This window comes from Camelus ferus, chromosome 23 (assembly GCF_009834535.1).
Source record: "Camelus ferus isolate YT-003-E chromosome 23, BCGSAC_Cfer_1.0, whole genome shotgun sequence".
NCBI lineage: Eukaryota > Metazoa > Chordata > Mammalia > Artiodactyla > Camelidae > Camelus > Camelus ferus.
Window position 1 is genome coordinate 5,448,093 of NC_045718.1, and position 21,613 is coordinate 5,469,705.

General features: G+C 35.5%; 1 long non-coding RNA gene across 1 annotated transcript; it reads left to right on the forward strand.

The window, feature by feature from the left end:
- Positions 1 to 2,533: 2,533 nt before the first annotated feature.
- LOC116659306 lies at positions 2,534 to 19,557 on the forward strand. The gene is made up of 3 exons (XR_004314625.1): positions 2,534 to 2,543; positions 6,460 to 6,465; positions 19,474 to 19,557. It is a non-coding gene; the product is annotated as an uncharacterized LOC116659306 (long non-coding RNA).
- Positions 19,558 to 21,613: the final 2,056 nt, after the last annotated feature.

Sequence of the window (21,613 nt, forward strand, 5' to 3'; positions counted from 1 at the left end):
TGTTGATAGCAGTTATAGAGGGAAAAGATTGAAACTAGTCAAACAGGACTAAAGGAGGGGCAGGCAGTCAGCCAGTAGTTGAAGGAAAGACAGTCATCTTGAGAAAATACTAGTACCACTGTAACAGTTCAAATTTTTGTGAGAAAGTGTTTAAAGTGAATTTAATATTGGCATGCCAAGAAGTTTTAAGACAGGAAAGAGTTTTTTAAAAACTGTTTTTGATACTGCGGTATATATTCTCAAATATTCAGAGGGACTCCTCCTTTATCCCTCCTGCTGTCTGCCTTCGGGCTACTTCCCTGCTCATTAGCACCTTCACCAGAGAGTGGGCAGGAGAGGAAAAAAGGGCTGAAAGGAGAGTCAGTCAATTACAGTTCTCATTAGGGGCTCTGGCAAAAAAAAAAAAAATTATGGGTGGGTGGAGTCTGAAACTAGCAGCTGAAGAGAGATGTGGGCATTATCCAGGGTATTCTCCTGTTCAAATCATCCTGCTCCCTGAATAGCAGAGATAATTGCATGTTGACTATATTATAATACATTTCCATAGCAATTACTGACATGTTTGCAGAAGGGAAACAAAGCAAACGGGCGAAGTAATTATCTAGGTCAGTGGTTCTCGAATTTGAGCTTGCCTTGTAATCACCTGCAGAACTTTATGTAAAAAGGCAGATTGCTGGGCTCCACCCATAGAGTTTCCAATGGAATAGGAGCGGGTTGGCGCCCAAGAATATGATTTTCTAGCTAGTTCTCAGGTGGCGTTGCTGCTGCTACTGCTGCTGGTCCACAAAGATCGTGTTCCAAAGATCACTGATCTAGACAATTCAGAAAAATGTTACTCAGTTGCTAACAAGGAACATCACTGACTGACTTTAATTTTTCCTTCTGGTAGGGCTTATGAGTCCTTATACAAATTGCAAGAATTCCAGCATCCTTTTTCGACTTACCCTAGTTTGATATGTATAAAGGGAACATTGAGTTTCTATCCAACTTCTACAATAACATCCTAAATTATAAACAGTAAAAGCAGGTGTAACATTCAGGTATTTGCTTTCAAGGTCATTTTCATTTCATTAAGATGTATCAGTTATCAGTGCAAACTGCTAATTTACCAATTAAGTCTATTAAGGCTGTATTTTTTTCTTTTTCTTTGTTTTAAGTTAGCAAAGTAGCATATAATCTTTGAAAAAGAAATGTATGGAAGTCTAAAGGGAAAATACACAAGTCTTCAATTTCTCCTTCCACTCAACCCATAATCTAACTCTGAGGACATGCTGATATATACAGCTACCCATGTAGAAGCACACACATTTGCAAATATAATAGCATGTATCAATCCTATAAATATACTTTATATGACTATTATATATATTAGATATGGTCATTATATATTCTGTATGTTGCTTTATTGATTTTTGATTGACAGTCCATTGGGGATGTAGCAGAAACTCTTCATTGCTCCCTTTGGCCATTTTTCTTTTAATGCAACTGTAAGATTTTAGCTTTCTCATGGCCACCCAGATTAGATTTTATTTTTCCCATCCTGATTTCCAGTTTGTTGTGGCCGTGCATGTGACAAACTGAATAATTGTAATGTGTCATAATGAAACTGGGCCCTCCTGTGGGGCCCTCGTGGGTACAAATCCTTTCTGTGTCCCCTGTTTCTTGTTTGTAGGAAATAGGCGTCATTTAGCCTCCTAGACCTTCTCTGAGTTCCAAAGGGCAGATTCAAACAGTTGGTAGTCAGGGAAGGAAGGGAATGCAAGAAATAAAGAAGGGGCAGTCAAGAAACAATAGTGCAGTGATAAAGTAGGGTCCTGAAGTTTCCTCCTCAAGGGATATATGTAACTGTATCTTTAAGTTCTTCTGCAGAAACCAAAGCCCCCACTCAGGTGGAGGATGTTGACTTCAGCCTGAGCATGACGTCCCTTTTACCTAACCACCAAATGATCGGAAGGAAGTCACACACCTAGCAGCCCTCACCCCAAATTTCACCTATAAAAACTTCTCCCTGAAAATCATCCAAGAGTTTGGGGGGTTTTAGCACAAGCTACCTGTTCTCTTTGCTTGGCCCTGTTATAAACCTTTCTCTGCTCCAAACTCCAGCATTTCAGTTAGTCTGGCCTCACGGTGTACTGGGCACACAAACCTGGGCTCAGTAATAACTTTGATGAGCCAGCCAGGAGTCTGTGGCTGTGGCGCTTTGACCCTGGCTGGGGGCAGCCCCTTCCCTGAGTCCCCAGCAGCTGCTAGAGCTCATTTCACTCTGGAAAACTCAGAGGGCCTCTCCCTAACAGGCCCTGGCCCCCTGGCATGAGACCTTTGGAGCTGAGAAATGTCCTGAACCATGGTCCATATTTGGCATCGCTTGGGGGTGAGTTGCCTTCAGGCTAGGAAAATTCTATCTGCTCCATCTGGCCTCACTTCCCCTTCAGAGAGTGAACCACTCTGGACTGATTCTCTTTTGAGAGCTGGGCTAATCTGTTTGGGGGCCTCCATCCAGGAGTGGAAGTGGAATTTGGGGGCTACACCTTATCTGACCTTTGGTTTGTGGGACCATGTTTTTTCTACTTATGTGTGTCTGTATCAGTATTTGCACTGGCTGGCTGAGACGTCTTTGGACTCCGAACTCTGATGACAGCAGGGTATTCTTTCCTGTCACATTAGCTCTGCCTGTGATGGAGCAGTGGTTGGGAATTTCCCTTTCTGGGTCTAGGGAACCACAGCCCTGAGAGAACATTCTGCATTGCACTGGTTTGCTGTTTGGCTGTGAATAATAAGAGTATGAGTAACCAGGGCTTTTTTTCATCTTGTAGTCTCCTGGGAACATATTTTGCACAACTGGGAGATCTTCCACTAATGCTGCCATATATGAAAGAAAATGATGTTCTTATGGTAACACTGTTTGGCCTCAAGACTCCTTGTGATCTGGAGAACAGTGGCACCCTAATGACTGCTATTGTATCCAAAGTGAGCCTTTTGGAATTGGTTTTGCTTTTATTTTGGGTGTGTGCATAAATATCTCAATATATGAGTTTGAATCCTATTCTCCCTTCCTGCTTTTGACCTTTATTAAGGGATCCTGGTAACTGCTGATTCAAGCTGTTCTGGAAGAGAGGCGTGTGAATGTGAGTGAGTAATATGTATTATTGTCTACTGCTGCTACTGATTATAACAGAATTGGCTATTTTGAAACTGAAAAAAATCCCTGAAAATGGCCAAGATGAAACTCTTGGACATTCTAAAACTGGTTTTTGCATCTGCAATTAGAGGAAACTAGATTTCTAGAGAGAATCACTATTTCTCTTCCTGTATCTTTGAGAGGCTAAGTGACCTACCTAGGACTTTAATCACCTGTGATCCCTGAGACTAAAGGAGAAACAGGCCTTGTTACTCTTGGTGTGTTAAATTACATGGGAAGCATGGTCAGATGAGTGATAAGCTTTTTGAGTTTATACTACATGGATAAATGTTAAAATACAGATATTTTTTAAATGATATGGAATTCATAAAATCTGGTATGTCCTGATAAAATGTTATCAGTCATAATTTCTAATATATGATAAATGGTCAAAATATATATGAAATAATTTTATATGTAATTTTTACAAACTAATTGTTATCTAAGAAATATTGATTTCTTTTCTGTAAATATTATACTTCTTAGCAGATCTTAGACCTTCCAATAAAAATTCTATATGTGAGTAATACTATTTAATATAGTCAGTATTTGCTAACAGGAATTATAATTTTGCTATCTTAAATTCTCTGGCTTTATTGCCCTATGAATAAGTTTTACACCTACTTTGTACATTTTTAGATCTCATCATTTTTAAATTTACTTTAGACTGCCTTTTTAAAATGGAATCTAATTTTATGCTAATGTTCTTGAGAGAATTTCTTCTTAAAAGGAACTGAAGTTATTTTTTAATAATTTTAAATCAATGAAATATAATAAATGGCCACTGAGCAATCAGAATAATAACCTCCCACAAGACATGAGTAGATAATTTCAAAATGGCGTGTAGATAATTTCTAAAATATTAAGTAGAACCATATGAAATCACTGATATTCAATTGTTTCTGACCTACAGAAATGACAGTTTTATATACCCAACTATTTTACTTTTCTTAGCACTTTATGTCTAAATATTGCTTTCATTAGTTTTTTATTAATATTTCATATAGTCCTTGACTTTATTACTCCCATTAACTATTTTTAATTTGTTGAGTTATACATACTTGTCTGAAAATATATAATAAAATAATTACCTTAAAATATTTTCCTGAGTATATTAATAGATGTTTAGCTTGAATGATGCTAACAATAGCTTGACCTATATTATGATCTACTTTTAGAAATTTTAATAAGAAGTTAAATATATATGAACAAACTTCTTCAAAATCCAATTATAACATTTTCCTCAATTCATAATTTCTTTCCCTTATTCATATATACATTTCTCATCTGTGTTTTTTTTAACTTTGTCTAGGATATCTTCAAATAATTTATTTTCAGGTCTCAAAAATTATTATAAATTGAAAATAACTTAATCCCAAATGTCTTCTTTACTTATACACACCTATAGATGCCAACAACCAGGAGTTTAATGGGAAATTAGACAAACTTGAGTTTGTATCTTGGCCCCATCGTTGATTTCTCTGTGATTAACACTGTACAGTTAAACCCACAAGCATGAATTTCTTCATCTGTAAAAAGAGGTCCTAACTTACAGAGTTGTTGAAAATTAAGTTTTCCATTTGTTTAGCCTTCAACACACTGTCAAGAGCATATTAAGCCTTCTAGAAATAACAGTGTTTCAGATGTGTACCATATTGGGGTTCATGGTAACATTTCTATCATTACACATTATTCCTCTAACTTTCTCAAATGGGTACTAGGCTATACACAAAATATAATATTTTAATTGAACAGCAATATTAAAATATCTTGTTTTTAAAAAATTCTAATATTACTTTAATAAATCTAAGGATCCTCCCAAGCAATTGTCATTTTGTTGCATATCTTCCAAGTTCTTTTCTGTGCATTATTTATTCTTTGCAACATAGATGTGCAGTTTCTTTCAATATTTATGTGCCTTCTTTAAACTGAATGGTATTAAGTTCAAGCTAATATTCTGCAACTTTTTAAATTTAATATACAGTTGAGTCTTGAACAACATGGGGGGTGGGGTGCCAAACTCCATCCCCCACCAGATGAAAATCTCCAGCTTAATAGTAGTTTGTCCTAATGTACAGTTCCCAGGTTCTCTGGGATTCAGCCAACCATGGACCATGTAGCATTGCAGTGTTTCTTGAAAAAAATCTATATGTAAGTGGAGCTGTGCAGTTCAAATATCCATCTACATCCAGTAATATGAGGCTACCTCCACTTTCTAACTGAAGCATAGATTGAATCATAGTTTTCACCACACTACCTCAATTTTTGGACATTTGGATGGATTTCAGGTTGGTCATTAGAAAATATACTGCAATGAGCATCTTTATAAAAATATCAAGCACATATGCAAGGTTTCTCTAGCATACTTCCCACTAACAGAGTTTCTAAGCCAAAATATGTGCATTCTTCTTAATTTTATAACTATCACAAAACTGGCCTCCAAAATAGCTAGAATAGTACATAAACCAATTAATTGAATGTAAGATTTTCTCTTTTTCCTCTGCTTACATACCAATATTAATATTTAGCTTCTAGTGTTTGACAACTTGATGGGTAAAAATAGTGCTCTTTCATTGTTGTTTTAATTTGATTTTCTTAATAATTAATAGAATCAGTTGTATTTTCATATGCTTAATGCTCATTTGTATTAACTCTTCTATGAAATGCCCCATTAAAACATTTGCTTATTTTTCTTTTGAGAATCATATTATTATCATTATATTCTGGATGTCATTTGGTTGTTATAATATTGCAAATAATTTCTATTTGAGAACCAATAGTCTTTAAAATTTGTTTATAGTCATTTTTTCCCATGAGAAGGTATACAATCTTTATATATTCAGATTTATTATATTTCCCTTCATAACATTAGCTTTTCATGTGTTCTTGAAAAAAATCCTCCCTTGTCCAAAGGCATATATTTGCTCTTCCATATTTTCCTTTTTTTATTCATTTCAAAATGTTTATGGTCTTTAATACATCAGGAATTATGTTTGGCACAGTGCGAGGTATGGATGTAATGGATATATGCTTTCTCATCATTTTCCAGCATAATTTATTGAACATCTTTTCTGATTTGAAATGTGATTTTTATATCATAGTAAGTTCTCATGTCTGTGTTGGCCTATAAGGCAGCTTTTCTTTTTATCCTCAGGTCCTTGCTTTTTTAGAAGCCAGGTAAAAATTTTAAGGTTCAGGAAATCCCCTATAATTTTTTTAATGTATATATTTTTATTGAAGTCCAGTCAGTTTACAATGTTGTGTCAATTTCTGGTGTACAGCATAATGTTTCAGTCATACATGAACATACATAGATTCATTTTCATATTCTTTTTCACCATATATCCAGAGGAAACCTTAATTCAAAAAGATACATGCACCCCAATGTTCATAGCAGCACTATTTACAATAGCCAAGACATGGAAACAACCTAAATGTCCATCAACAGATGACTAGGTAAAGAAGTTATGATACATTTCTACAATGGAATACTACTCAGCCATAAAAAGTATAAAACAATGCCAATTGCAGCAACTTGGATGGACCTGGAGATTGTCATTCTAAGTAAAGTAATCCCCTATAATTTTGCATAAAGCTTTGTAAATTCAAATGTGCATTTCTCTCCAGCGAGTAATCTTAACTTTAATTAGATCCTTGAATAGTTACACATGCACACACACAATGCAACATGTTGAAAGACTGCATTTAAATGAAGGAGCAAATAGGTGAACTTTTCCACTAAAACTGGTGCAGTAGAATCATGTTGAGTCTCATGTTCATGAGAATCATGTTAAGTAGGCAGAAATCTAAAGCCATTAGAGATGATGTTGAACGCTATTGTTTGCTGGGTAGGTAGTAAAATATTGTTTCATCATATATAAAGAAAGGCCTTTTAATGAGTACACTTACACATTCCTTGGAAGTTTTACATAGTTTACCCTATAGCCATCTGGATTCAGGGTTTTATTTCTTTTGAATTACTGATCATTGCTCTACTTGTAGTACCGTAGGGGCTAGTAGGTTTTCTACTTGAGCTCTCGAGAGCCGAGGAAAATCTGAATTAATCAAAAATTGGCATGTTCTCACTGTTAAATTTTCAAGGGAGTTTCTTCTGTGCAGAGTGTTTGATAATACTGAAAACAGCATCTGTTACAGTTCTTGCTTTGTTTGCTGCTTTGTTGAGACTAGGTTGTTGGTTCTTTGTCACTGAGTTCAGACTTACTGTTTTCTTAATTGGAAGGCCAGCTGCTGGCTCTTTTCATTACACTCTTTTCCCTACAAGCTATTGAAATACTCCTTGGTTTAAAATGCAAAAGTACAATTATAAATACTTAAAAATTATCTCTTATATATATATATAACAGAGTGGGCTGCCCCTAGCACTCTGCTGCTCACCTCTTCAAGACATTTGCCTAAATTTGAGGCTGGGTGAGGTAGGTGGTTGGAGAGCTGAGCTGGGAACCTGTAAAGGACAGAGCTGGACCTCCCTCAGTCAGTCATTCAGTGCTATTGAGATGGAGATATGTCAGGTACTCTTTCAGAAATCATGTCTTTTCTTTCTTTCTTTCTTTCTTTTTTTTTTAGATTCCACATACAAGTTATATTATATGGTAGTTTCCTTTCTCTTTCTGGCTTACTTAGAATGACAATCTTCAGATCCATCCATGTGGCTGCAAATGGATTATTTTATTTTTTTGGCTAAGTAGTATTCCATTGTATAAATATACCACAACTTCTTTATCCAGTCATCTGTCAATGGACGTTTAGGTTGTTTCCATGTCTGGCTATTGTAAATAGTGCTGCTATGAACATTAGGGTGCAGGTGTCTTTTGGAATTAAGGTTCCCTCTGGATATCTGCCTAGGAGTGGGATTCTGGATTATATGGTAAGTCTATTTTTAGTCTGTTGAGGAATCTCCATACTGTTTTCCATAACACCTGCACCAAACTACATTCCCATCAACATTGCAGGAGGGCTCCCTTTTCTCCGCAGCCTCTCCAGCATTTATCATTTGTGGCCTTTTGAATGATGGGCATTCTGACTGACTCACAGACATAGACAAACATGGTTACCAGAGGGAAAGTGGGTGGGAAGGGATAAAGTGTGAATTTGAGATCTGTAGATATTAACTGATATATATATATAACTTATGGTGAAAAAGAATATGAAAACAAATATATATATGTTCATGTATGACTGAAGCATTATCCTATACACCAGAAATCAACACATTGTAAACTGACTATACTTCAATAAAAATATATATATATACAAAAGAAAAAAAAAGAAAAGAAATTAGAGGCCACACCCAGGGGCAACCCAGATATAGACGGTGCAGAGGAAATTTACATTTACCAAAACATCAATGAGCCCCAGGCCAGCCCAATGCCTGAACAGAATGAGGTGAGTGGACCTCACCCTGTCTACCCAACGGAGGAAAGAGGCGGCACCATGAAAATAAAATCTCAGAGCCTTCATACTTCCTTCATCATGATGTCCAGTATATCATCAAAGTATGCAAAGCATGTGGAGAGTCAATAAGCAGCAATGAAGAGAAAAAGAAAACAGAGGTAGATACATTACATAAAATTCAGTTTATGTTATTAAACTTCATGATGTTTGCACTTTTCCTCTTTTGATGTTTTAGTCTCTGGATATGTCACACATGGATGAGGCATACAAGAATTGTAATCTTATCTATAGCACATGTACTGTATACTTACTACCTAAATCCTGAACAGCCTCATATTTATTAATTTTAAATTCTCAATGACAAACTCAAGTTAAATGTATAATTTGAAGTGTAAGACAGAAAAAAATCAAGTAGACAAATTTACAGCTATAAGTTTTTTAATTGGTTAAATATGTAGTTGATTTTCTTTTCCAAATACAAAATTTGTGCAGGACCTTCAAGAAATACAAAAAAAAAAATTCCTTTTTTAAAACTGAGAGCTTCTTTTGGGAAGAAGAAATTTAAGCTATGATTATCATTAATTATGTTGGTTCAATTCATTTGACAGGCTGTTATCATTGACCTCCCAAAATGAAATATGATTGAGTGAAATCAAAAAGATAATAATTAACTCAACTCAGAGAGGTCCTTTTAAATATTACATAAGTTAAGGTTAATTGGAGCATTCCCTAAGCCCTTTAAGTATCTTACTTTTCATGGATAGGTTAGTAGAGAAATTATATTCAGAGCAGCCGTCATCAAAAATTGATCTCTGTAATTCCCTGCTCCTTGTTAGCAAGATGTTAAATTTGATAATTCCTTGTTGCTAAAAGCATTTCTTAATTGTATCTTTGACTATTTGGATTTAAGGCACTTACCAAGAAGTAAGTTAGCTCGGAAAACAGTTGGCTGTTATGAAAGCAGAAATTCAAAGAGTTACAGGTTGGAAGAGACAGCAACCAGGAACAAGGGTTTCTCAATAACCTGAATGTGGAGCTGTGATGAAGTGCTGTGATGGGTTTGGGGTTGTCTTCTTTGAGAAGGGCCAATATATTATGGATGAAAGAAGGACAGAATGTTCTATCCATTAGGGCTATGCACAAATGTGCAGGGCTGTCACTTCAGTAACGCAGAACATCTCTTTCCATTTCTTATTTTATTTATTTGGGTCCTGTTCTGTCTCCTAAGTCAAAAGAAATAAAAGGAAATATATACAAATGGAATCTAATTAAACTTAAAAGCTTTCACAACAGAAAAGGAAACCACTGGCAAAACAAAAAGACAACCTACTGAGTGGGAAAAAAAATATTTGCAAATGTTGTACACTGTTGGTGGGAATGTAAATTCCCACTGTGGAAAACAGTATGGAGCTTCCCCCAAAACCTAAAAATAGAAACACAATATGATCCAGCAATTCTGCTACTGAGTATGTATCCAGAAAAAAATGAAAATGTTAATTCAAAAAAAAAAAAGGTGCACCCTAGTGTTCATAGCAGCATTGTTTATAATAGCCAAGATATGGAAGCAACCCAAATGCCCATTAACAGATGAATGGATAGAGAAGATGTAGTGTGTGTGTGTGTGTGTGTGTGTGTGTGTGTGTGTGTGTATACACACACATATGTATATATATTACTCAGTCTTAAAAAGAATGAAATTCTGCCACTTACAGCCATGTGGGTAGACCTAGAGAATATTATGCCTACTGAAATAGAGAAAGACAAATACTGTGTGATATCACTTATACATGGAAACTAAAAAATCATATGAATGACTGTGTATGCAAAACAGAAAGAGACTCACAAATATAGACGACAAACTAGTGGTTACCAAAGGGGAGAGGGAAAGGTGAAGGGGCAAATCAGGGGTAGGGATTAAGAGATACAAACTATGATGTATAAAACAGACCAGCAACAAGGATATATTGTATAGCACAAGAAGGTATAGCCACTGTCTTGTAATAGCTTTTAATGGAGTATAATCTGTAAAAATATTGAATCACTATGTTGCACACCTGAAACTAATACAATATTGTAAATCAACTATACTTCAATTAAAAAAAAAAAGAATATCTCTACCAATTTGAACTAAGGTGTTTCCATATGATTTTATTTTGCCAATAAAACATGAGTTGACATGATACGTATCATATCTATAGACAAAAACTTGACGTGTCATCATGGGGCCATTTTTTTCTTTTTCTCCCTCCTTCCAAAATCACAGTAGCACTGACTGAGATGGAGCGTCTCTCAGTTGACATCTGTGAGTGACTGCTGAGGGCACTCAAACCCTCCTGACAGCCATCAATGGCCGTACAGCATCAGTGAGAGGTATCTTTTTTTTTTTTTTTTTTTTTTTTTTGGTTTAAGCTTGTAAGATTAATAACAGCTGGCTAAAATTGTACACTTTCCAGATCACACTGGCAGGTATTCTTGCCATGCGTCCCCCTCATTTTTCTTCAATTAGCACTTTGTCAGCCTTAAAAAAAAAATCCATGTAAAGTTCTTAAAATTAAGGAGTGTCTTCAATCAAATAAAAGTTATTTGGGTGAGAAACATCATAGACCATGAAGCAGGACAACTAGGAGATAAGGCAGCCAGGAAAGAAGTTGGGTTCTTTACCTGAGTTGGTAACATGGGTTTGAGTAAAAAGGGTACTAATTGCTATCTGGAGCCTTTCAGGACTCATAAACAGCCAGGAGTGATGGGGTTGCCCCAGGAGGGAGTCCTAATAACGAGTTTGGGGCTACTAAACCTCAGAACAGGGGCAAAGTAGAGAAGTTGAACCTGAGACATAATCACTTAAGAGTCAGCACTAAGGGGTTAGAGTACAGCTCAGTGGTAGGATGTGTGCCTAGCATGCACAAGGTCCTGGGTTCAATCCCCAGCACCTCCATTAAAATAAATAAACAAACCTGATTATCTCCCCCACCAAAAATAAATTAATTAAAATTTTTTGAAAAAAGAGTCAGCAGTAAAAACAAATCTTCTCTGGAAAAAAAGCTTCAATGCAGGATCCAGAACCCATTCAGATTTAGGCAAAGCAGTGCATTCACAGAAAAAGCTCACCAAGCAGCGGAGTCCCAGCCACCATGAGTGAAATTCTAAAACACTAAACAACTAATTTTAACTCCAGGGATTCTTTGTGTCTAGATCATTCACAGAATAGAGAATATTATGTATAAAATATTTAAAGAAACAAATGAGGCAGTTTCTTAAATAAACATTCATCAGAGAAAATGTGAGAAACAGATTTGGAAATAAAACTGAAAATAGAAAGTTGTAAAAAAGAACAAAAACGTATTATAATTAAAAATCAGTAGATGGTTGAGACAATTACTAAATTATAGGACAAGGACCTATGCTCATCTTATTAAATAAAAAAAGTTTAAAAAATTTGACACCTAATCCTTTTTTACGAAATACTTAGATAGAAATATTTAGAATATTTGCGATCCAGAGAAAGTTCTTTAACCTGATTAACAGTGTAGGAGGTGACAGAGCAAAGGTAAGAGAAGCAGAAAGGCACAAGGATTAGAAAGAGGGCGATGAATCGTCATTTGCAGTTGATGTGGTTGTTTTCATGGGGAACAGAAGAAAACACAGGCATATTATCAGTATTAGAGAAGACAGAATAAAATAGTATGGTGGATCAAAATCAGAAAATGTGCAGAAAAAATAGTGTTTACCAACAAGAAGTAGAAGTAAATAGCAAGATAAAATAAATACCTAGAAATGAGTGTAACAAAAGTCGTGCAAGACCTGTGCACAGAAAATTGTCTATCTACTGAAAAATCATTGAAACTCTAAACACTGAGATATACCCATATCAATAGATAGAATGAATGAATATCATAAAAATGCCATGTCTTCTCCACAGATTCAAACTGATCTACACACTCAATGATTCTAAAATTTATATAGAATAGCAGAGAACTGTAAGTAGTTCACATCTTTCTGAAGAAGAAAAGTGTGAAAGAAAAGCCTTTACTAAATCCAGAGACTTATTTTAAGTTATAGTAATTCAGACAGTGTAAAAAGTGTACAACGAAAGGCAAATTGACATAAAGAACAAAATGGTGAACCCAGAAATAGACCCACACAAATATGCCACTTTGATTTAGAGCTGAGGCAGCAAAATAAGCAACAAAAATCTGTTATCCATATGGAAGAAAAATGGAATTGAATTCCTCCATCACAACAGATCCATAATTCAAACCCAGACAGCTTAAAGCTTGAAATTTCATAGACAGAACTTTACAGTGTTTGAAGGAAAATACAGATGAATGTATTTTTGATATTGGGAGACAGAAAGTTTCTTAAACAGGATATAAAAAGTTTTCATTATTAGAGAAAAAACATTTAAATGTGGCTGTATTAAGTTCAAAAACTTGTTCATCCAAAAATATCTTAAAGTGACAAATCAAGTTATAGATTTGGGGAAATACTGGCAACTCACAACTAATAAAACATTAGTTTATATATAAATAAAATAATAATATATAATATATATAATACATAATGACATCTATAAATATATGTAATAGGAAGACAGTCTGTTTTAATAATCTTTTCCTATATAACAAACCACTCCAGAACCTAATAGTGGATCAAAACAAGAAGCATGTATTTTTTCATGGCTTTGCAACCTAGTGTGCCATTGTGGTCGCTTGTCTCTGGGCTGCATCGCGTTGACCTGGACGGAGAGACATACCCAGAAAAGTCCCAGATGACATGACCACATTTCAGCCACCTGCTCTTGTGTGGCTCAATTGTTCTTGACTGGCTGGGACGCTCTCATTTTAATCTCACATCTTCCAGATCCTCTCTCCAAGTGGTTTCTCCATCCACCTTGGTAGTCAGGCTTCTTTACATGATGGTTTAGGGCTCCGAGAGACTGACAGGGAGGTGTTAAGGCCCTCCTAGGCACAGAAGAAACACAGCATTTCTTCTGTCTCATTCTGTTTGTCAAACTCAGACACAGATGTGAGGGGAGGAGACATAGACACTAACTTTTGTTGGAAGAAGTGGCAAAAAGTCTTTAGGATAAGAAAAATTGCAAGGGTCGTTTTTCAAATGATCTACCATGTAAACCCACAAAAAATGAACAAATGTCATAAGCAGGCATCCCCCAGCAGAAAAAAGAAATAATCATCAAAGGAATTGCTCAGCCTCTTTAGGCTCATGATTAGTCAGAGTGAAGGCCACAGTGAGGTTCCATTTTACAATTGTTTAACCGGCAAAAAAAAAAAAAAAAAATCTGACAATATCAAATATTAGAGAAACTTCATATTACTGAGAATTTCTATTCTTAGGTAATGAGTGTTCACTGATGTAACTCTTTGGCGAACAATTCAGCATTGTCTTGTAAATCTGAGCCTCCCCACAATTAGGCTCTAGTATGCCTGGGACACTCTTGCTGGGATGGACCAGAAGACTTGTAAGAATGCTCCCGATGGCATTATTTGTCATAACAAAACCTAGAAACAAACTCAATATCCATGAATGGAAAGTGGGTAATTAAAATTTTGATATCCTTATACTCTGGAATACTATTCTACAGGGGAAATGAATATGATGATATAATATCATGGATGACACATGGAAACATATGTTAAGTGAAAAGAACATAGAGTATGATACTTTATAATTCCAAAGCAAACAAAAGTAAACAATATATTGATATAAATTCAGACATACACCCATAGGTATTCATCACTATTTATAGTGATAAAATCATATACAGGTATAAAACACAATATGCCATTGTAGGCAAGACATGTAGGCAGAATTTTTTTTTTTATTTCTTTAATTTTGTACCTGTATGAGATGACGGATGTTCACTAAACTTATGATCATCGAAAAAAAAAAAAAAAAGCTCTGTGGACAGAATATGGGAGGATGGCACAGGTAGGTATGTGTAATTCACAAATGTTTTAGGACTTGTGTAATAGATTTATGATATTTATTATTATTATTATTATTCTAAGTTGTACTATTCTCTCCTCTAAATCATGCTACCTTATTTAGGAAAATTGGAACGTTTTTGTGCACTTACACACATCAGGGATTTATGTAACATGCATTTTCCTTCTTTTTTCCCCTATTCCTTTTCCTTCCTCACCTGACTGAAATTACTTTTCTCTTTGTATTATTTATTGCTGCATAAAAGTTAATCCAAAATTCAGCAAATCATGACAACAAGCATTTATTTTATCACGCTGTTTCACAGGGTGAGGAATCTGGCAGGGGCTCAGATAGATAATTCTGACTCAGGATCTCCTGAAGTCACTCAAGATGTAGGCTGAGGCTACAAGCATCTGAAGACTCGACCTGGCTCTCGAATCTCCTTCTGCATTTGCTTCCTGGTGGTGGGAAGCCTCACACAGGTCCTTGCTGACTGTTGCTCAGAAGCCTCAGTTCTTCACCATGTGGGCTTTTCCGTGGGACTGCCCATGGTACCACAGTGGGCTTCTCCTAAAGCAAGGGATCCAAAAGAGACAGCAGTCCAGACAGGCAATCTCAGGAGTGACATACCATCATTTTGGCCATCTTTTACCTGTCACACAGGGCCAATCCTGGTGTAATATGGAAAGGGCCTCCAGGCGGAGACTACCAGGAGGAAAGGACCATGGGAGCCATGTTGGAGGCTGGCTATCACATTCAGGGGCTAAGGGTAAAAAATACATCAGTAGTACAACTGAGAAGAAAAATGTGAATAATATGTTTCTCAGTTTAGCATCGTGAAACACTGGCATCCTCAGATTTATAAACTAATAGAATCCTCATAAATCTCTTCTTAGAGATTTTCTCTAAGGCAGTTTCTCTACAGATTTTAGTTTCTTCCTAATTAAATCCACTTTTCGCTCATCAGCTTGTGAGAAAAATATTCACTATTTTGATTTATATATATTGGTTTATAAATTAATGACAACCATAATTGTAATTGATTGGTATTATTCTCAGAGAAAAGATGAAATCTTTCCTACATCTTTTAAGTTAAATAGTTTATATAAACTAGTGTGAGGAAATCCTCCCCCCCATCCATTTTTTATGAACTTTCTATAGTTACATCAACGTTTACCTTCACCTGTGAATATTTAAAGAACAATGTTGGAGATTGTTTCTCCTGACTAAATTAGTTACTGACTAAAATAAAATTTCAAGTAATTTTCCAGCTGTCTTACTCCTGTGAAAAGATGGTCTATGTTCCATAAATTTACATATTTTTTTTTTCATGTTTCTCCCTCTAAATTCCTTTTGGATACTGGAGTTTAGGGTGTCCAGTGCATTGTCATTAAATGTTTTTGCAGCAATGGGAGGTGTCCCTTCGATGCAGTCTGTGGTTGCCATCAGCCATCTGAAACACATTCCTTCTTGGTGTTTGATCGAGGTACTTATCCATACACGTAGTATTTTATGGACAATGAATGACCATAATTATGTTTATACAGTTAACTAACACTGCAAAACTTCATATTTAAACAAGTAATTGTAATGTGTGAATTTGGATAAATGGTAAAGCTGTTTCTAATGTTTTCATTCCTGTGTTTTCAAAATATTTCATGTATTATAGGAGTAATTTTCCAGTTCAACTGTGTCATGATGTGTGTGTGTGTGTGTGTTATGGCTCTTTCTCCATTAAAAAGATTCTTTTTTCAAATAACTCATCCTGATGTTGATTTGATTCATGTTAATTGTGCTATTTTTGATACATTTGTGTTTTACAAACAATCTAAATTAGCAGGAGGAATTACAGTTTGTGATAATAAATGCTTTCTTGGGGGAAATAGTCCTTCTCTAGAACCCTCTGATCCTCTGAAGACAGTCTGTGTGTGTCTGTATAAGCGATGAAAGCTAGTTTTGATAGTTTGTGTTCTGAATATAACTAACCTATATTGCACTCAGCATTTTTGAAAACACAGTAGAGCAATCATTTATTATCTGAAGGAATCTCTATACAGAAAATGCCACAGAAATAGTGCTGGCTGACAATCTTGATGGGATATTTTGTTTCAGAGAATATTTTGGTCAATTTTAGGATTTTTCTAAAAGTTGTATACGCCTGGCAGATTTTTCTAACCATTAATAGATGAAAACCTTTCTGGCAGTCACTGGTTAATTTTATGTGGTTTCATAGATTTCATAAAGCTGAGACTTTAGATTTTTTTCCACTTCTTCACATTTAATTTTATTATTCCATCTTTTCTTTCAGCAAATTTACAAGGAAATGTAATGCATTGAGTAAAACGCTGAAAGCACTTGGATGGTTAGACATTTTAATTATGAAGCTTCTCATTTCGTGTCTTTGTTTGTCATAAAAGCAGACAGTTACTGAGGCAGTGAGAGCTACCTGAACATAAAGAACCTGGGCTGTTTCAAATGCTCGTGCCAACATCATGCATATATCTAAAATTCTGATGTACTGTTCCATCTGCAATTATGTTTGATTGGTTTTATTTGTCATTTCCAGGCAGTCCCAAATGAATCACTAAAAAATAGTCCATCAATTCCTCAATATAAAATGATTCATTATTGTAGAATATGATAGTGTAAAAACATAGTTTCCCCAAAAACGATTACCTTGCAAAAAAGTGAAAGTGTCCCGTCTCCTCTGAGAGCACAATAATTCAAGGCTGGAAATGCAGTTTTGCTCCATGGCTGAACGAACTGAGCTCATTTTAGCATACTGTCTAAACACATGAATAAAAAGACAGGAAAAAATGTAATGGAAATTTATGACGTACAGTCTGTTCTTCTATTGTTAACCTAGCTTTCCAGTTGTAAAGAAATGTGACTATCTTAAAAGAGTTATTTCTCCCTATAATTTCTACTATTTAATTGATTGTATAATTGATAATGCTTGCAGAGAATACAGCAGTCAGTAATCTTTTTAATAATGAAATGAAACAAAGATGTAATCTAAGGGCATAAAAGTAATGGACAAATTGACACAGGTTTTAATGAGAATTCCTTGTAAAAACCTTTAGTGATTATCCTTTTGGAAGTGAAGGGACTTTTTTTTTTTAAAAACAAGACTCATCATTAAAGCAGACAGATGATGCAAAGAAAAGATACAGAGTTAGAGTATCGGAATGTATAGAAAACCCTGAGTTGAGATTACAGAGTCAGTAACATTTTGTTGACTCAGACTTACGCAGCATGCAAGCTCTATTATCTCTGAAAGCTCTTTGAAAGAGTATTTTATATAGAAAGATATGCTTCATCTACATTTAAACTCTCTTTCAAATAAGATCACGGATAAATGACCCTTTCATCCCAGAGCTGCCACCTACTACCTGTGTAATTTTAGACTAATAACTTAACATGTCTGTTCCTCTGTTTCTTCATCTGTAAACTAGAATAATAAAAATAACAAACTATAGCACTATGATAGGAATTACATAAAGTTATAAATGTCAAGTGGTTTAGAAAAGTGTAGAATAATAATGCACACTTAATCAGTATTAGCCATTAGTATTAATTGTAGTATGATGTGTTCTCTAGAAGTTTTTATATACTGATGTTAGAAACTTACAAATATATATATTTTTTAAATTGTGTTCATCATAGAAAGTCCTTGTTTAGGAAGTATAAAGAGTGATATTGTTTCCACATCAATCTTCTTTTTCTGAAGGCGTGATACCATCATAACATTCAAGGAGAAACACTTTATTAAATGTTTTGCCGGTGGACCTGTTTTTTACTGACTGACATCATCATCCATCCTCCACACAGTGGCTAAAACATATCTGAAGTATCAGTTCATCTCTGCTTAAGAGAACAGAAGTCATTCTATTACAATGAGTTTGTAAAAAGGTATCCAGTGTATTGAAAAGAGTATTCCACTGAAAATTGATAGAGTCATCTCATGGCATTCCAGTAAATCTGCCTTTCTCTCCTATGTAGTCTAAATATTCAGTGTCCCACTGAGTAATTACACAAGAAAGCATGGGCTGGCTTTGATTTGTAGTTCCACTGTTTACTTTGCCGCGTGAAGCTGGATGAGTACCTACTTCAATGTTTTAAGTTTCTCATCTGTTAAACAGGAATAAAAATAGTGTCCGCTTCATGGAATAGTAGTGAGGACTGAATAAACTCATCTATGTTAAAACGCTTAACCCTGTGCCGGGTACAGCGAAAGCAGTTAGTATAGTGTTACCTTTTTCCCTTCTATTAACTTACGAATTGTTTATTCTTTTGTTATCGTTTGTTACCCTACAGTGTATGCTGTCAATCCATCCTATCTAATACAAAATATATCTTTCATCCATCCCAAAACAAAGCTAGAACCTTGAGACATTTTAATTCCACATGCACTATGCCTTTTGTATAACTTTGGTTAGACATTTTAAATCTATATTTACAAAACCCCCACGAAACAGAGCTATAATTGCTTTGTATCGTTAATATTCAGTCCATCTTCAGTTATCTTTTCCCTCATCATTGCCCTTTCCCTTGCTCTGGGTAACTGTCTTCATTTCTGTTTCCTTCTTGGGTCACTTCGCTCCTGCCTCTTTGAGGCTCCTGCTCTTTGGAGTCTCCAACAGCTCCCAGCTGCCTTCAAAACAGTTATTTCTATATTTTACCTGTTTTGGTTTTTTTTTCCTAGTTGTTCTAGGTATGCATGGCTGGCCTGCCTTCTGCTGCTCCATTACACCTTGGAATTTTTTACCATTATTTTTTATGCATGTCAAACAGCAACACTTCAAGGAAGATCGTATCACTACTTCTGTTTTGTATATCAGGAAATTTGTGTCCTCCGATACATACCAGCTTTCCTAAGACCACTCAGCTCAGAAGTTCTATAGTCACAATTCAAATGCAGGCCTGTATGAATCCAGCTCTCACACTTTCTCTACTTAGTAAAGACATAATCAAGGCTACAAAAAGCTCTTGATTATTAACATGCGTTTAAAGAGAACGTCCTCTGTTCCAGGCATCATAGTACATGTTGTGCACAATGTGGGCAGGGAAGATAGGGTGCAGAGAGCGTATGCAAAGATCAGTTTCCCTCCCACAATTCCAAGGTGCAGAAAAAATATACACACACAGAATTATCAAGAAATACATGTGCTAAACTACAGGTATTGTGGGGACCCACTTAGAGCCTCAGAGTTGGTGTAAAAATTATTTTAAGCTGAAAACATTTGAGATTCAACAGATGCAAGACAAAAGACTTCTTGGAGTTTCCCCTATCCACCTAAAAGCAGGGCTTAAGTTCTGCTTGTGAAGGTGACCCCTCTCATTTCTAGGAATGAGAGAAGAATCCTTATCATCGGAGATGGAGAAGGCACTGAGTCTGGATAAACAAGGCTTATCTACCATTAGTTTAGCCCACGTATTTACCTGCCTCAAAGGTACCACCCCTAGAAGCCCAAACCCCTTTTCCCTTGTGTAGTCTCTTCTTCTATTGTGCTTTTGAAAAAAGGTCTATAACCTTCTGAGTCTAACTGAGTCTTGGGGTTCTCACTTCTTTTCTGGGAAGCTTCATACATACAAAAATTTTAACATCAATAAAGTGTATGTGCTTTTTCTCTTCTTAAACTGTCTTTTATCAGTGTAATTGGCCAGCCCCACGTATGCTTATTAAGAGTGTAGAGAAAAGGTTTTTCCTCCTCTACAGTATCCACAGGATGCTCCAGAGAAGTTAAGTGTGAGGAATGCATTTGGGAAGGATTTCATATTTCAGAGAGGAAATTGTATTTGAACTACTTCCTAAAAGATGGAAGAGACTGCCAAGGTAGGAAATGAACAGCAGATGATGGAACTTTATTGACTGTATTTTGTACATGGTGGGGAACTGCTGCTGATTTGGAACATGGGGAGTGATGTAATAATAAGGCCTGCATGGTATTAGAAAATAAAGGGTTAAAAAGGAGACCCGGAGCTGCTCTGGTGGGGTAGCAGGTGATACAGACAGAAATATGTTAATAGGCTGCCTTTGCGTGTGTATGTTTCTGACTAAGGAGGGAAGTTTTTCTGAAAAACTAGGCAGAATATAACTTTCCCTGTTACCACAAATTGATAACATTACAGGCAGAGGGAGAAACTTTACAAATTAGAGAAAGAACAAAATGTAAATCCAGGTGGGTCATTTCCAGGTTAAAAAGCAAAAATAATATTTAAAGATCTTATTGGGAGAAAGAACTCTCATGAAAACAGAATGGTGACACTATAAAGTTACCTTTAAACCACCACACACGTAATGATGGATGCCCTGCAAATAGTACTAAAACCTCAGACAAGAATCAAAACTACAACACAACATTATAGTTTACTACAAGATACTGAATATAGTTCCCTGTGCTATATAGTATAAATTGATCGTTTATCTATTTTATATAAAGTAGTTAGTATCTGCAAATGTCGAACTCCCAGTTTATCCCTTCATATTCATAAAAATGAATATGAAAACGAATATATGTATGCATATGCATGACTGAAACATTATGCTGTACATCAGTTTTGGTGTACACCAAAATTGGCACAACATTGTAAACTGGCTATACGTCAATTAAAAACACTAAAACAAAAAAAGAAAGAAAGAAAACCATATCGTAACACCAATTTCCCCTTAAATCTCTCTCCCACTAGATTGTAACTCCCAGAACAGAAGCTGTATCAGTATCTATTTAATTATTCCTGTGGAACAGTTAAGGATCTAGTAATTATTTGTTAAATAATTTACTGACTGAAATACCACCAACGAGGGGGAAATGCTGATATAAAAAAATTCATTAAATATGGAAGTAAAGGATTTCAGACCATACCGGAAAAAAATCTGTTCTCCCAGTAAAAATAAGCTAATGAGTTTTTCTAGTTCTTTGTGAAGAGAAACTATAGATTTATATTTGAACCAAACTCTAAATCCTTTAGAAATATATATATAGTTAAATGACTGGTAAGATGTAACTACTTTTTCTTCAGTTTGCTCATTCCATTATGCTCATAATTTTTTTTATCTCCACGTCCAGAGCTAAA